This window comes from Pleurodeles waltl, chromosome 1_1, assembly GCF_031143425.1.
Source record: "Pleurodeles waltl isolate 20211129_DDA chromosome 1_1, aPleWal1.hap1.20221129, whole genome shotgun sequence".
Taxonomy (NCBI): domain Eukaryota; kingdom Metazoa; phylum Chordata; class Amphibia; order Caudata; family Salamandridae; genus Pleurodeles; species Pleurodeles waltl.
Window position 1 is genome coordinate 951,193,105 of NC_090436.1, and position 7,733 is coordinate 951,200,837.

Below are 7,733 nucleotides of genomic sequence, written 5' to 3' on the forward strand. Positions count from 1 at the left end.
CTGGATCTCAACAACACCCTGTTACACCTCGTATGTAAAATAACCAAAGCGAGCGGCACCAACATCGAGGATGATGCTAAAGTGTCGCCGATCACCTACCCCATCGCAACCATGTTTAATCAAGTGGACATTAACCTGGGCGATCGACTCGTCACGCAGAGTGATAACATGTACGCCTAAAGGGCATACATAGAGAATATTCTAAATTACAGTCGCAATGCCCTGGACACACAACTTTCAGCGGGACTCTTCTACAAAGATTCTGAAGCGCATTTTGAGGACACTGCGTTGGACGGCTCCAACGCTGGTTTTATAAAAAGAGCCAGCTTCGCAGCCGGCAGTAGGCAATTTGATTTCCTGGGGCACATACATTAAGATCTTTTCTTCCAAGATAAGCTTCTAATCAACGGTATAGATCTTAAGATCAAACTCAACCGCAACAAGGACGCATTCTGTCTCATCAGCGGCGATGCGGAACAGTATAAACTGGTTATATTGTCCCCAAGTCTGTTTGTAAAGAGAGTGAAAGTGTCACTGGGTGTCAGACTGGCCCATGCTGAAGCTTTACAACTATCGAACGCAAAGTACGCCATTGAAAGAGTGGCTCTGAAGATATTCAGCATCCCCGCCGGTACTAGATTAACACAGCAGCAGAATCTATTTCTGGGCCAGTTACCAAAACCCATCATCCTAGGCTTTGTGGACAATACAGCTTTTAGTGGACTCTATATCTCAAACCCTTTCAACTTCAAACACTACGATATCAAATACGCCGCTCTGGTCCACGAGGGCGCTGTTATCCCTGCAAAACCATTCACTCTGAGTTTTGGAACATCCAATTTTGTCAGGGAATATCTCGGACTGGTCTCGATAACGGGGAAACATCTGCAGGAATCAGGAGTCGTTGTTTCAAGAGAGGGGTATGGGGCTGGCTATACGTTGTTTGCGTTCGACCTGACGCCTGATATGGAAGATGGTGACCACTACAACTTCATCAAAAACGGAAAACTAAAAGCTGAAATACGTTTTACACAGGCATTGGCTACCAATGTGAATATGGTTGTATTCTCGGTATTCAACAGTGTTATCCAGGTCAATCTCGCCCGGCAACTTATGTTTGACTATCATTAAAAGCTTGGAAAATGGACACTACTGAGATACGTGACTTCTTAAGTAGGCATAGACACGCTAAGAAATACTTTTTAGGTGTATTTCCGAGCGATGGGCTACCTGAAAAGATAGGCCCTGAAAGACCCTGCACCCTAGTCTTTAACACTGACCCGCATTACAAGGTTGGTACACACTGTGCTGCAATGTTTCTCAATGTAGACAAGGTTATAGTGTTTGACAGTTTAGCGGAGTTCCCCAAGCATGACATTTATACAAAACCAATATTCAAATATGTACAGGATTCTCTAGCCATCACATGTGGGGAACATTGTATATATATGTCTGAGGGTATGACGTTTTGAATTTTTTTTAATCTGTATTCTGCTGATCTAGTAAAGAACGATGGTATTGTTATGAAATATGTGAATGAAAAGACTAGGCCCATGTCGAGCATTGTTAAAACAGAATATGTTGATGCCAAAGGTGTAAGGCTTTGTAAAGCCTCTATTGTACTGATGACTGTCTAAAATAAAAAAAAACATTGTAACCTGAAAACAGACTATGCATTTTTATTCCCCGACCACACATTTTAGAACCATTTTTTTAAAAAAAGATGTCAGACTACTGATGAAATGTTAAAAGTGTTTATTAGAAACAGTTTTCACCACAAACTTGTACACAGGTAAAAAAAAAAAATGAAGTAAAAATCTTTCGACACGCAAACCTTTTAACAATACTGTACAATGGTTCAAATTTCGGGATTACATTAGATCGGTAACCAGGTGTCCATTTTGAACAGTCTCTTTTTAGACGCCAGTTGTAGAGCGTCGATGCTCCTAGACGGTGTTAGCTGAGGGAAGAAAGGCAACATCGGCACAAGGGGCCCCCTGGTAAAAACACCACTGGTTTCAAACTTTCAAGCCTTCGCAGATGGTTGACGTTACCGATGATCGTGGAGGGGATATTGATTTCTGCAGCAGCGCTTAGGAACTGCTCCCAACCTCTAGGAACGTCTTGTGTCGATAGAGTTTTACCATGCGTGAGACCTCTGACCAGATCGTACATGTGTGATTCAGCAACCGGCTGCCCCTTGTAAACAAATTCACCCCTGTCGTTCCAAGAGGTCAAATCTTTAGTAGCAGCCATTTTACTGAACAATATTTGAGCAGCCCCTCTATACTTCTGACTTATATTTTTTAAAAGGTCTCCGACAAAGGCGCCCATGGTGGGTGATGGTCCATGGTCTTGAGGCACTCTGGGTCAGCTGCCGGCTGTTCCTCGGTGGGGGCGTACAGAGGTAGTTTGTTTTTTTCATTGTTCAGTTGCTTGTAATACTGTAAAAAGTTTTCAAGTGCTCCTGAGTATAGCCCCGCTTTGTCGTGTGGTTTTAAATCGGTTCAAAATGGTTTTGATCTCAGCATCGAGACACTGTATCTCATTTCTGGAGATGTCCCAAATGTTGGCGCTCGAGGGGCCCAACTGTTCCAGCTGATGGCGAGGCACAAGGTACATTTTTTGGGAGTGCTCCATCATGTCCTTGACAGGAGACCTGTTATTAAGGGTATAGCTATACCCAGCAGTGAACCTATAAAGCCTCCTGACTGTTTGACCAGTTTCCTTTTAGAAAGGAGCAACGCCCTTTTATTGCTGAGCTTCTTAATAATGTGCTGCTTCTTCTTCAGCACACAGAACCGTCTCGTCGATATCGGAACATTACATTTTAGGGTGTTTAGGGCTATTTCTGAAAAGGCCACAACTAAATCATCCGAAGCAGTGCATAGGATAGCTTTTCTTTTCATGGGGCTGGCTGTGACCAGCATTTTTAGGAGGTCTAAATTTCGCCTTAGCCGTGCAGACATTGTGGTGACCTTATATTATGAGGTTTAGAGTATAAATGTTATAGAAGTCTTCTTAAGGGGTCTTTTTATAGGTTTTGGGGGCTGTTTTAGGCGTGTAAGCAACTGGAAAGTCCGGGGGAAAATATTGGTGCATAGTCTGTAGTCTTCTAGAGTGTTTGCTTTTAAATTGACCAGTAAATAGCCATGGGGTTTTACGGTGGCATAATTAAAAGCTTCCATGAAAAACTGGGTGTTTCCGGAGTACATCTGCTTAGCTATAATTGCTATCTGTAGCTTGTCGCAGGGGTTTTAAATAAGACCAAGTATGAGGCATTGAGAGTTATAGAACGACTGCTTTTGCCCTTGTAAAACAAGTTCTGCATGATGTAGCATATACTCAGATTACGATGATGCGAATATTGAGTAAAAGCTCTCTCGATCTCGGGGTGATCCTCTCTTTCATGCATGAGATCATCCAAAACAACCATGTTTACAAGGTGTTTAGGTAACAAGTCATCGTCGTTGAGGTTATTGGGGAAAGAGCTGAGTTGTGGTGTGTGGAAAGTGCCAAATCTCCAGTATTTTACAGAGACGGTAACCTTTCTCGAGGGCCGCTTGTACCTCGATGGTACACCAGGTCCCCTCCAGCAGCCTTTGCTCATCACTATGTCTGCACACGCTGGTCTGTTTACTTTCAGCGCATGTTCGACATAGGGGGAACATTAGCTTGCCGTCGACTCTGTACGGAAGTACTGGGAAGTAAAGCTTCTGTGGAGGGCGAATTTGACACTTAACGAGCCCAAAGTACTTGTTGAGGGGCTTAAAGTTCCTATATATGATCTTAGGATGCCCCACTGGGTACAACTTCACTTTGTTCACATAGGGATACAGACTGGTGAAGTCATAGTAGTGTATTTTCTCACCAACGACACAGTACAGTTGTATGGCATTTTTACGACTGCCGAATAAGGAGTTGCTGGGTTCCAGACGTGCTGGTAACTGTCGACTCTAAATAAAAGTGCTCAGTTCAGCATCTTTTGCTAACTCATCTAACCACTCGTTCTCCAGAGGGTTCTCAAAGCGAAACCACTGTTCTCAATATGCTGCGCCTTGGCCAGAATACGACGGTGCAGATGTTCAAATGTGGTGCCCTGCAGTCTATTATACTCATGGGGCTTGTAACAACGTGGGCAACCATGATAAAAACAACCGTTGAACTCAAAGGCGGTTGGCACCCCGTTATTTAGCGCATACCCGTCTAGGTAGTAGCGGTCCAGATGGTATTAACCGCCCTGCAAAGCGTGCTGAATGAAGATGTTCTATTTCTCCGAGACATACACGAGCCACTGAATAGACGGGGTGGAGTAGCGTTTCTGCTTACCATTATAGAGGTCGGGTGGTACTAGAGCTATGGTTTCAGGTTTTAAAAACATGTGCTGATAAATAGACATGCACATCGAAGCCAGAGCAATGTTCTTAAATAGGTCTAGGTATTCAATGATTTTTTTTCTTCTTGCGGGATTTGGTTTTAATAATCCTAACCCGCTTTTTCATCTCCACCACAACGTCTCTGAAAAGGTTACACGCTTTTCGCAAGATCATGACATCTGCCTTACTGTAAGCTTTCAACTCTGTTTGAAAATGAAACCGATTTTCACGGTTTCCATTGTACCATTGTAGAAAGCTCTCTTTTTCAGACGGCATCATGTACTCAACACCGTACCTGTCGGGCAGAGGCATAGGGCCGCTGTAATTCTGATTAGCCCATGTGTTAAAAAAGGGAGGGAAATAACCTTTACAGCCTTCAAAACCAAAGGCTTTTGGCAACTTGTCCAACTTTTTGGGCAAAAAATTCAAGGTGTCTATCAATCTAATTTCAAAAGGCACAACCTTTAACAGCATCAGTTTGGAACCCTGGGTGATGAGAGCCATAGCCAACTTTTCACGAATCAGGTCAAGAACGAGTCATACGCTTTTGAGTTGTGTGTTAGCATTGTATACTCATAGTATTTTGGTTGCATGAACTTGTTGAGGAAATCATTCACGTAAGACCTGGCCCTCAAACTCCAAGTTTTCATCGGATGTTAGATGATGGGCGTAAATGTAGTTAGGCTGTTGTGCCTCTGTCTCCTGCGTACACTCTATATCGAATACGATATAGTCTTCTGTTTTTTTCTGGGGTTATCCTACGAGCATGTAACATTCATGCGACATCCAGGGTATAAAATATGCTTTACACCGGGGACATTGCATACCTTTACAATTGTGGTCTTTGGCCTTGTAACGTCCGCAAGCCCCACAGTCTGATTTACGGACGCACTGTGCGAGGTTTATGTGCACATTCAAGCAGGCTTGCGATCGACAGAACATCTTGCATGTCGAACAGTTCACCTTCTGAGCGTCACTGGCGACACACCTGTGCCTCTGACACATTTTATAGTGCATTTCACACTGGTGTCTGGTCCGGTTGTTGTATATGTGGTCGCAGTGTTCGCACACATACTTGGCTCCTAGAAAACCCTTCAGGTTCAAGATACCGTAAAAGTGTTTTTCATGATGTAGCACATAAACAGTCTTGTTTCTGACACGTTCATCGGTCGTGAAGTACTTCCAAGAACCGCTGTGGTACAGAACTTTTACCGTAACTGCAAATGGTTCTCAAAAAAGCTCAGGTCCCCAAAACCAACCAGTCTGTCGGGTGGTAGTTGAAGCGCCTCATGGGCTGCAAACGCCATAGACATAATGACGTTGTCTGGGGTGGCCCGGTCCACCAATAACCCCGCAATGCTTGCCGCCAGACACATGTTGGTAGCTCCTGTGTCAAAGTCGAGCAAACAGTGACATTTTTTAGCGATGATTTTACAATACATGATGCTCTTTAAGGTTCTGGAAGCACCGCTCTCACAGCCCCTAACAACGAGGGCGATGATTCTAAAGGTCCCGTACGCCAGTAATTCAGCCTTGCTTTGTAAAAGCTTAGACAGGTTTTCTAGAAACGTCACAACGTCAAACACATCTCGAGACGACCGTCTGGTGAACAGAGGACTATTGAGACCCTGCCCTTGAAAACGCATCTGAAAGAAATCGTTAGGCCCCATATCTTGTAAAAATCGTTCTATGAGCATTTGCACTGCCTGATGTATAGCTATAACACCATGATCAGAGGAGTTTAGGCGGTCAAGGTTAACAAACCTAAACTCCTCATAGTGCTCTGTAGCGTTAAACCGCTCTACAGTATGACTATACCTTCTCACACTTTCCAAAAACACCTGTTCTGAAGCCTCAACATGGGAATTGTCGGTGGTTGGAGGGCACCCAGGGTATCACCTGCAGGTAGTTGACTAAGGTTAGCTGTAGGTGTTTTTATACCTACTTGTAACGCTTAGTCTGGCTTTCTTTAACTTCCTTATTAAAAGCTTGCGGTTTCTAGCACTACCAGCCCATTTCTGTTTCTTACAGGGCCAATTGGTTTTTGGCAGCTGGCCACAGCCTGTCTGAACAACATTTGGGATGTTTACAAGTGGTGACCCTGACCTTTCACCTAATAAGGGGGGTGATCCTTCAGATTGTTCTGGGTTGAGCCGGCTCTGAACTTTACCCCCTGAGGACCTGTAAATGCCCTTAGCATCTCCTAACTTTATATTTTGAGGCCTTATGGGAAGTGTTTTAGGTATTGAGGGTTCTATTTTTGCGAGTTTTAAACCGTTAGGGGTTGGCTCACACTGCTTATGAGTTTTTACCGCCCGTAAAACAGTTAGAGCTTTACTGAGCACATGCTGGGTCTTCTTTTTATATTTAGACCTAAGGACAGCAGTATTAGTAAATGTGGGTCTTTCAGTCCCTAGGTCGGTCTGCATGCATAGTCACGCGGGTATGTTACTCATGTCCGCAACTGCTGAATCTCAAGCTTGGACCACCTCGCTTCCACACTGGGCCAACCGCTGTATTAAAGCCCTTACAGTAACTCTGGAGGCACCAGTATTGTAACCGTTCTTACCCAGTTTTAAAGTCTTTAGACGGAGTCTGAATTTTAACTGTTGTAGGAAAGTTCCATCTTGCCTGGCATGTTACCCCCATTTTTACTTGTGTGTCAGTTTGTTTTTGCCTGTCTCACTGGGATCCTGCTAGCCAGGAACCCAGTGCTCATAGTTTGTGGCTTAAATGTGTTCCCTGTGTGGTGCCTAACTGTGTCACTGAGGCGCTGCTAACCAGAACCTCAGTGCTTATGCTCTCTCTGCTTTTAAAATCGTCACTGCAGACTAGTGACTATTTTTACCAATTCTGATTGGCACACTGGAATACCCTTATAAATCCCTAGTATATGGTACCTAGGTACCCAGGGTATTGGGGTTCCAGGAGATCCCTATAGGCTGCAGCATTTCTTTTGCCACCCATAGGGAGCTCAGACAATTCTTACACAGGACGTCCACGTTATTTCACAGCCATTTTACACTGCACTTAAGTAACTTATAAGTCACCTATATGTCTAACCCTCACTTAGTGAAGGTTAGGTGCAAAGTTACTAAGTGTGAGGGCACCCTGGCACTAGCAAAGGTGCCCCCACATTGCTCAGGGCAATTTCCCCAGACTTTGTGAGTGCGGGGACACCATTACACGCATGCACTACATATAGGTCAATACCTATATGTAACTTCAAAATGGTAACTCCGAACATGGCCATTTAACATGTCTAAGATCATGGAATTGGCCCCCCATGCCAAATCTGGTATTGGGGTGCCAATCCCCTGCATCCCCAGGGCTCCAGCATGGACCTCGGGTACTGCC